This window comes from Myodes glareolus, unplaced genomic scaffold (assembly GCF_982192425.1).
Source record: "Myodes glareolus unplaced genomic scaffold, mMyoGla1.1 HAP1_SCAFFOLD_181, whole genome shotgun sequence".
Taxonomy (NCBI): domain Eukaryota; kingdom Metazoa; phylum Chordata; class Mammalia; order Rodentia; family Cricetidae; genus Myodes; species Myodes glareolus.
Genome location: NW_028263331.1, coordinates 61,386 through 70,535, shown reverse-complemented (window position 1 = coordinate 70,535; position 9,150 = coordinate 61,386). Strand labels below are relative to the sequence as shown.

General features: G+C 59.9%; 1 long non-coding RNA gene and 1 pseudogene across 1 annotated transcript; one reads left to right on the top strand and one right to left on the bottom strand.

The window, feature by feature from the left end:
• On the bottom strand, positions 1-1,102 carry LOC148117038 (18S ribosomal RNA; annotated as a pseudogene; the record flags this gene model as incomplete).
• Positions 1,103-6,488: 5,386 nt separating this feature from the next.
• Positions 6,489-7,461, top strand: LOC148117037 (uncharacterized). The gene is made up of 2 exons (XR_015737219.1): positions 6,489-6,833; positions 7,167-7,461. It is a non-coding gene; the product is annotated as an uncharacterized LOC148117037 (long non-coding RNA).
• Positions 7,462-9,150: the final 1,689 nt, after the last annotated feature.

Here is a 9,150-nt window from a genome sequence, read left to right as displayed (position 1 = left end):
ATCGCCAGTCGGCATCGTTTATGGTCGGAACTACGACGGTATCTGATCGTCTTCGAACCTCCGACTTTCGTTCTTGATTAATGAAAACATTCTTGGCAAATGCTTTCGCTCTGGTCCGTCTTGCGCCGGTCCAAGAATTTCACCTCTAGCGGCGCAATACGAATGCCCCCGGCCGTCCCTCTTAATCATGGCCTCGGTTCCGAAAACCAACAAAATAGAACCGCGGTCCTATTCCATTATTCCTAGCTGCGGTATCCAGGCGGCTCGGGCCTGCTTTGAACACTCTAATTTTTTCAAAGTAAACGCTTCGGGCCCCGCGGGACACTCAGCTAAGAGCATCGAGGGGGCGCCGAGAGGCAAGGGGCGGGGACGGGCGGTGACTCGCCTCGCGGCGGACCGCCCGCCCGCTCCCAAGATCCAACTACGAGCTTTTTAACTGCAGCAACTTTAAGATACGCTATTGGAGCTGGAATTACCGCGGCTGCTGGCACCAGACTTGCCCTCCAATGGATCCTCGCGGAAGGATTTAAAGTGGACTCATTCCAATTACAGGGCCTCGAAAGAGTCCTGTATTGTTATTTTTCGTCACTACCTCCCCGGGTCGGGAGTGGGTAATTTGCGCGCCTGCTGCCTTCCTTGGATGTGGTAGCCGTTTCTCAGGCTCCCTCTCCGGAATCGAACCCTGATTCCCCGTCACCCGTGGTCACCATGGTAGGCACGGCGACTACCATCGAAAGTTGATAGGGCAGACGTTCGAATGGGTCGTCGCCGCCACGGGGGGCGTGCGATCGGCCCGAGGTTATCTAGAGTCACCAAAGCCGCCGGCGCCCGCACCCGCGGCCGGGGCCGCGGGGGAGCTCACCGGGTTGGTTTTGATCTGATAAATGCACGCGTCCCCCCCGCGAGGGGGGTCGGCGCCCGTCGGCATGTATTAGCTCTAGAATTACCACAGTTATCCAAGTAGGAGAGGAGCGAGCGACCAAAGGAACCATAACTGATTTAATGAGCCATTCGCAGTTTCACTGTACCGGCCGTGCGTACTTAGACATGCATGGCTTAATCTTTGAGACAAGCATATGCTACTGGCAGGATCAACCAGGTAGGAGCGCGGGCTGGCTGGCGATCGTCGGGCGGACGGATGGCCGGCCGTCGAGCGAAGCCGGGAGAACCGAGCGAACGAGCGAGCGAGCGGAGCGCGGGGATGATGATGACGACGGACACCCGGGCGGAAGAAGAGACGAGAACCGCCCGCGGGGATGGCGGTCGCCCGTGGGAACCGACGGGAATCCCCCAGAGATCCCGACACGCCGCCGGAGGGAGAGAGAGCGCGCACGACGACGGGACGCGGACGGACGAGCGGGACGCGGCGGGAGGAGGGCGGCGGGTGGACAGAACCGGGAGAGGCCACCCGCCGGGAACCGCCGAGCCGCCGCCGGACGGCACGCGCTCCCGCGCGACACACCGCGCCTACTGACCACGCCGAGGTTCCGGGCCGACGGCCGCGGGCGGGGGCCCGGGGGGCGGGTGTGGGGCCGCGGCGGGCCCCCCCTACACACGCGCGACAGCGAGGCGCAACGCCGGGGAGGACGGGGTGATCCCTGACCCTCCGGGCGGGGTCGGGAGAGACCGGGAACCGGCGGGGCGGGCGACGACGACCGCGCCAACGGGCTCGGCGGGAGAAGCGGACGGCGGCCGCCCCCGGGCGAGACGCGGAGGCGGAGGGGACCGGGACCCCGTGGAAAAAAGCCGGGCCGCGCGCGTGCTCGGAAACGCGGCGGGGAGAGGCGGAAGGGAGGGAGAGAGGCGACGACCACGTGGACGGTCTTCCCCCTCGAGGGACGTGAGGGGGGGCGCACCGCGGACCCACGACGCTCGGGAGGGCCGGACCTCGGGGACGGGGAGAGTCATCGACCGGAGCCCCCGCCGCCGGCAACCGGAGGAGAGCGGGCACGCAACACGCTGGGGTATCTCGCCGCCAGGCGCCCAACCCGGCGCGGATGGCGGTTCCCCACACGTGCGACGCGAGCGCCCTTCCCGGAGGACGGACGACGGGGCCGGAAGAGTCCCCAGACGCACCTCGGCCGACGGACCCACCGTCAACAGCCGCAGACCGCGGACGACGCCCGCTAAGCCTCTTTCCCTCGCGAGGTTCCCCGAAACGCGCGGGGGCCTCCTCTTCTTTCCCCACTCGCACAGACCCCACCTTCGAGACAGACGCGCCCGCCGCCGCCGAAGGACCTCCGGCGGCGACGGGCCCCGACGCGTCCGGCGACGCGCCGGAGACGACCGACCGCCGTTTCTCCAAAGGCCGCGCCCGAGAGAGAGGTCACGGGCCCGCGACGCCAGAACCGGATCCCCGGCCCCGAGGAGGGACGGGTCACCGCTGCTCCCCGATCGTGGGAACGCTGCCGGGGAGAGGGGGAGCGAGGCGACTCCACACGGCACGCCGCAACGAGCGACACACACGCACGCGACGCGCACGGCGAGGCCGCGGACGCGGGAACGGCAAAGACGGGGAAGCGCGGGAGGGACCGCTCGCGGCGGGCACGGACGGTGCGGACGGGTGGGACCCGGGAGCCCACCGCCACCCAGCCCCGCTCTTCCCGCTCGGCTCCGCGCCCCGAGGCGTGCGCACACCATCCCCCTCGGGGGAGCGGGGTGACCGGGGGGGGGGTCCCGCGGCGCTCGGGCGCGCGCACGACGCGGGCCCCTTCGTCCCCCGACCACGGGTAACAACATCCCAGGCTCCGGCACGGCACGCCGGCGTCACGGCACGCTCTCTTTTGCCCCGCGTGGTTCCTCCCCGGACTCGGAGCGAGGAGGCGCGGGCCGCAGCGGGCACACAAACGCTCGGGTTCCCCCCCCAAAAGTCGGGACGCGGCGAGGGGAACCCGGCCAGAGCTACGCGCATCGGGCGGGTCACGGGGCGGGCCGGGGCGACCCAAGGCGGGTCCGACGGGAGACCCCAAGCACGCCCTTTCATCGGATCGCTAGAGAAGGCACTTTTCTCGCTGAGGGCGGGCGGGACGGACCCGGCCCGACGAGCCCCCGGCCGCGGCAGCCCCAAGAGCGGGGGAAACGACGCTCGATGATCTCGAACGTGGCGAGGCGGGGGGGGTCTGCGGTATCGGTAAGGGCTTCTCTTTATCTTTTTCCTTCCGGGGGCGCATTCTCGAGCGTAACGCGGACAGGGGGGACCGGACCGAGAAAAAGCATAAACTACAAACTAGGTCCCCCGAGAGCCAGGCCTCTCCGGCACCACCCACCGGCTCTGCACCGGACGGGGAGGCATTCTAATCGTTTACCATTAAAACCCACCTCGAACGGTGAGAAGAACAGAAAGGCCGGCCGCGACAGCTCAACACCACCACACGGCGCTCAAAAGCCTACGGGAGAAGGCAGCGCGTGGTGGGCCGCTCGCCCGATCTCACAGGAGCTTGCGAGAGACGGTTCATCGTCCCCCGCTCACGGAGGGGGGGACGGACGCAGAGAGCCTCTTTCTTACCGCTCGCCTCGACCCCCACACGAACACACACCTTCGCAGAGGAACACCGCCGAAGGCCGGACCGCGCGCGGGAGGGCACACACGTCGGAGAAACGGGAAACGCCGCCGCCGCTCAGTACCGGGCACCTCTGAAGATCGGCCTGGAACGCTCCAGGAGCACCTCGAGGATCGCGAGCGAGACGCGCGCACACAAAGCCCGTTCGGGAAGGGCGTGTGACGCGGCACACATCGGCCAACCCTCTCCCGGCTCGGAGGGAGGAGGGCCGCACGGGCCACACACGGTGGGCGGAGCGAAACGCGCGAGGGGGGGCAGACGCCGGAGCCCCTGACGCGCCTCACGGGAGCCCCCACGAACCACAGCGGGGAGTGCGGGGGGGCTTTCACAGGGCTCGTGCCGGAGAGACCGCACCCCTGCCTTCCACACACCACCAGTCAAAGGTGGGGAGGACAGACGCGGGGCCCACTGGCAGAACGAGAAGAGCGGCCGCCATTCGCCATGAATGTCCGTCCCTCGCCTGGCGCGGCTTAGGCCTCCGACCCGAATGAACACAGGGCGAGAGCACCACATCGATCGACAAGCGGAACCGGGGAGAAGCGAGCGAGAGAGGGCACCACAGACCCGACCGACTGCCACCAAAAAAAAAAAAACCCTTCACACACCACCTCCGAAACAAAAAAGAAAACCCTTCACACACCAACTCCGAAACCAAAAAAAAAAAAAAAAAAAAAAGCGGAGTGGAGTGGGCCAGCCACAGGGGAAGAAAAGGTGTGCACTCGGGAGGCACATAAGCAAGCAGCAGAAAGCCGGGCTGGGTCACCCTTCCCCCCAAAGGCCTTATGGAGACTCGGGAGCTCCACAACCTGGGGATGGGAAAAAAAAGTGCACTCGGGAGTCACACGGGAACAGGGGACTGGGGCACCCACCCAGTCCGTGGAGACTCGGGAGCTCCACCGCCTGCTGATCCCCAAAAGGAAAAAAAAAGAAAACCCTTCACACACCACCTCCGAAACAAAAAAGAAAACCCTTCACACACCACCTCCGAAACAGAAAAGAAGACCCTTCACACACCACCTCCGAAACCAAAAAAAAAAAAAAAGCGGAGTGGAGTGGGCCAGCCACGGGGGAAGAAAAGGTGTGCACTCGGGAGGCACATAAGCAAGCAGCAGAAAGCCGGGCTGGGTCACCCTGCCCCCCAAAGGCCTCATGGAGACTCGGGAGCTCCACAACCTGGGGATGGGGAAAAAAAAGAAGAAAACCCTTCACACCTCCACCTTCAAAACCAAACACAATGGTGGTGGTCGCGGGGAAGAAGCGGTGTGTGCACTCGGGAGGCACATAAAAGCAGGCAGCAGAACGCCGGGCTGGTTCACCCTTCCCCCCAAGGCCTCATGGAGACTCGGGAGCTCCATAACCTGGGGGTGGAGAAAACAGTGCACTCGGGAGGCACACAGGGGACCCACCCAGTCCGTGGAGACTCGGGAGCTCCATCTGATCCCCAAAAGAAACTTGGAGAAAAAAAAAAAAAAAGCACCGGGACGGTAAGGGAAGAGCACCGGGAGGCAAGTCCCACCATCCAAACTGCACGGGTGACAACCACGAAGCGGGAACGCCTGACACGCCACGTAGGTTGGGTTAAACGGGAAAAACGACCCAGCGAGGCTCGGAAGAGACCGCAACCTACAGAGTCCTTTCATGTCACCCACTTCAAGGACAGCGTGTCAGCACCTATCTGCAGGTACAATAAGGACAGATAGCAACCACTAGAAGAATGACACCAGGTACAGGGAGCAATTCACAGACCACAGGGGACTCCTGAAAGTGAGGCTGGGTGACATGTCCCAAAAATGTCCCCATAAACAAGAGAACCGACCCTCAAAGGAACAACTGGTCGACCTCATGACCATGAAAGGACCGAGAGAGCGAGGTGGACATGCCACAAAGCCGGGCGCCCAGCCTCCTCCCGGCCGAGGACCCTGCGACCAGCCGCTAGGGATGGAGCAGGGCAAGAAAAAAAAATACCTGACGGTACAGGAAACCGGGGACCAGTGAACAGAGAAGCCGTGACCGCAGCCTCCTCTCGGCCTCGAGACGACGAGGCCCGCCTCTGAGGACCGAGAGTTCTGGCAAGGAGAAAAACAAAAGAAAAAAAAGAAAAAAATGCTCCGAGGCCACCCAACGAGTACGGACCAGGGAGGCGAGAAAGCCGTCGAGACCACAGTCTCCTCTCGCCCTCAGGATGGCGAGGCCCACCGCTGAGGACCGAGGAAAAAATATAAATAAATAAATAAATAAATAAATAAATAAATAAATAAAGCTCCGAGACCCCCAACGAGTCCGGACCAGGGAGGAGAGAAAGCCGGGACCACAGCCTCCTCTCGGCCTCAGGATGGCGAGGCCCGCCGCCGAGGACCGAGGGTTCTGACAAGGAGGAAAATAATCAAAAGCTCCGACACCCCCAACGAGTCCGGGCACGGGCGGCGGGGAAGAGCCGTGATCAACCAGCGCCCCCTCTCGGCCTCGGGTCGCCGGGGACCCAGGGCTCTCTCTTAGAGAGAAAAGGCGAGGGAAAGACAGCTTTGAAAGCCGGGGTACTTCACCCATCCTGGGCCTGGCCGGACCCGACACCTAGCGGTGGGACGACGCGAACGACTCAAGCCTTCTGGTCGACCCGCTCAAGTCTCCCGGCACCCTCCCCAGCCGTGGCTTTCGTTCGGTTCCATCCCAGACGCACCCATAGGCGACTCTTCCGGCACAACCTCCTACACAGAGACCGTCCCCAAGCACGACACCGACCGCGGGACACGCCCGCCCGCCAGCCGGGACTCTCGTCACTCTTTCCGCCTCACAAAAGCCACTTCGCCCTCCTTGTCGGCGACCGAGGACCAGGAGCGTTGCACAAAACGGCCAACACCGCTAGGTGGCGCCCGACGACCCACCCGACCCACAGAGATCGCTCGCTCGGCCGCGGCGTCTTCACCTTCTCTGGCGCGACAGAGTGTCCTCCCACGCTCACGCCCGGAGGTGACACGCACCCACGACAGGGCAGGGGACTCCCCGTCGTCGGTTCCCCCACACCCCATCCCCGAACGTGGGTGAACGCGGGCTGGCCGGGACGGACGTTCGGGAGGAGCCACGGACGCTCAGGCTACGAAAACGAAAGGAGGAACCGAGACCACAGGCAGCTAGCTAGGAAAACAGGCCAATCGCTCTCCCTCGTGGAGAGGGAGGGAGGGAGGGAGGGAGGCTCACGGGAAACAAAGAGTGCGTCTCCACGATCAGTGACAGTATTAAGTGGGCCAGTCGAGGGGCTGCGACACTTAGAGCACGGTGAGAGGGAGAGACCGAGGGACTGAGGGAGACCGAGGACCGAGGGAGGGAGGGAGGTGGCCATGGCAGGCAGTCTCCTGCCATCCGAGTCTCCTTTCAAAGACATAGACTTCACCTTGGCCACTGCTTACTTGCTTGCTTGCTTGCTTGCTTGCTTGCTTGCTTGCTTGCCTGCTTGCTTGCTTGCAGTTCTTTTTCTCCACACCACTCCCCACACCCCCGGCACCTACTTCTCAGACTAAATACCGAGTCAGAGAAAATGAAAACAGTCGTGGAATAATGTGTTTGTTTGTGTGTGTGTTTTAAAATATCTCCATTGGATTTCATTTCCAGGAATAATAGGGTCATGCGGATCTGTTGTGAACATTTTCACTTAGGACGGAGAAAATTAAAAGGTCGTTTGATGGATTTCTGGTGGAGGGTCTATTTCCCACCGCGATGAAGATGATCTCCTGATCCTTGTACTTTCAGTTTCTGAGTGCTGCTGGCATGACAGACACGGGCCCTCACACGCGCGTTGACGAGACAGTACTGACTGAGTGACAGCATGGAGCCCGTAGGACAAGGCTTCGGCTTCCCCTTCCCCTCCCACATAAACCAGAAAAATAAATAAATAGATCAATAAATACCCAGAGGCAGAAACATGGAAGCAGCTTCTCAGACCCTTTAGAGAAGGCTCCTGAGGTCTGACTGGGGTGACACACGTGGCAGAGGAGACGACTAGGCCAGGGCTCCTCCCTTCACAACCATCATCCAGGCCCCCAGCACTGCCTGCCTGCCTTCCTCCCTCCCTCCTTCCCTCCTTTTATAAATGCCAGGTTATTTATTTTAATTTACTTATTTTTAATTGCGTTGGGAGGCTAGACATTTTTGGGTTTTCGGGAGTGGACAGACATACGAAAGGAAGGAAGGAAGGAAGGAAGGAAGGAAGGAAGGAAGGAAGGAAGGAAGGAGAGAAAGGATCAGAGCAGTGAATATACAGGTGCACTGTCATTACACCAATGTGGACTGCAGATAGAAAATAAGAGGAAGAAAAAAAGAATAGAATGTCACCAAAAGGTCAGCCTGGTCTATAAAAGTGAGTTCCAGGACAGCCAGAGCTATTCTATGAAATTGCCCGAGTTCAAATCAGCAATTTCCCAACTCCAACAAGAATGTTTACAGGAAAGGCAACAGATAAAGGCCCATCAAAGAAGTCCAGTGGAGCTGTAGGCACACCCTTTGAAACTTCTCTATTGCAAGGTCACAGAGTTAGGAAAGGATCTTGATCTTAAACTTTCCTTAATAGTAAGTCTCTGTGTGTATCATACTCAAGCCAAGTGCCCTCAGAGCTCATGGAAGATGAAACAGAGCTCTACAATAAGAGACGGGTGTTGGGGTGGGGGGGATTCACTCAAGAAAATTAAAGCAAAGCCCTACACTAACCCTGGCACACAGTAAAATCAGTCCTATGAGGAAATTTTTAGCTCTAATTGCCCACGTTTTACAAAGGCTTCTAACCGGGAAGTGATGATGCATGCCTTTAGTTCCAGCACGCGGCCTGGTCTCCAAGAGTGAGTTCCAGGACTGACTCAAAAACTAGAGAGAAACCCTGTCACAAAAAAAGAACAAACAAACAAAAAAATCTATTACATAAATCAATAGATGCATACATAGATGGAAGAATAGATGAGAGACAGACAGAAAGAGAGAGAGAGAGAGAGAGAGAGAGAGAGAGAGAGAGAGAGAGACCCAAACCCCATCTTCTGTCTTCTGATGGTACCAGGCTCTCTCCCAGGGGTCACAGAGGAAGGTGGGCAGGCAGCAACGCAGACAGTGTACGTGTGTGATATCAAGCAAGCCTATATGTGATATATAGGGTCTAATAGGGCAATGTCAGTATTACATTGGGGTAGGTCTCAGGAGCACAAGAATCCAAATCTCTGATGTATTCCCTGTCACCAGAAGAGGGCACTAGATCCCCACCATGTGGTTTCTGGAAATTCTCTGCAGTTCTGATTGTTTTCATTGTTCCTCCTGCTTGCCTGTATTTAGTGAGAGAGTGGGTAACACTCCTCCCTGCTTCTCTGTGTGTCTGTGCCTGTCACATCCTGGATAGTCAGAGTGCCCGCCACCTATGCCTGCCTGAGATGTAGCCGGCAGCCCTGGCTGGGGCTGGGGGAAAGGGAGAGAGTGGATTCTCCTGGAGAGCCATGGGCAGAGGCTCTGTGGATTCCCTGCAAGAGGCCTCACTGTTTCAGGTACAGCTGTGACCAGGTCTGAATCCAGGACAGACTCCAAAGCCAGAGAGAATCCCTGTCTCAGAAAATAACAACAA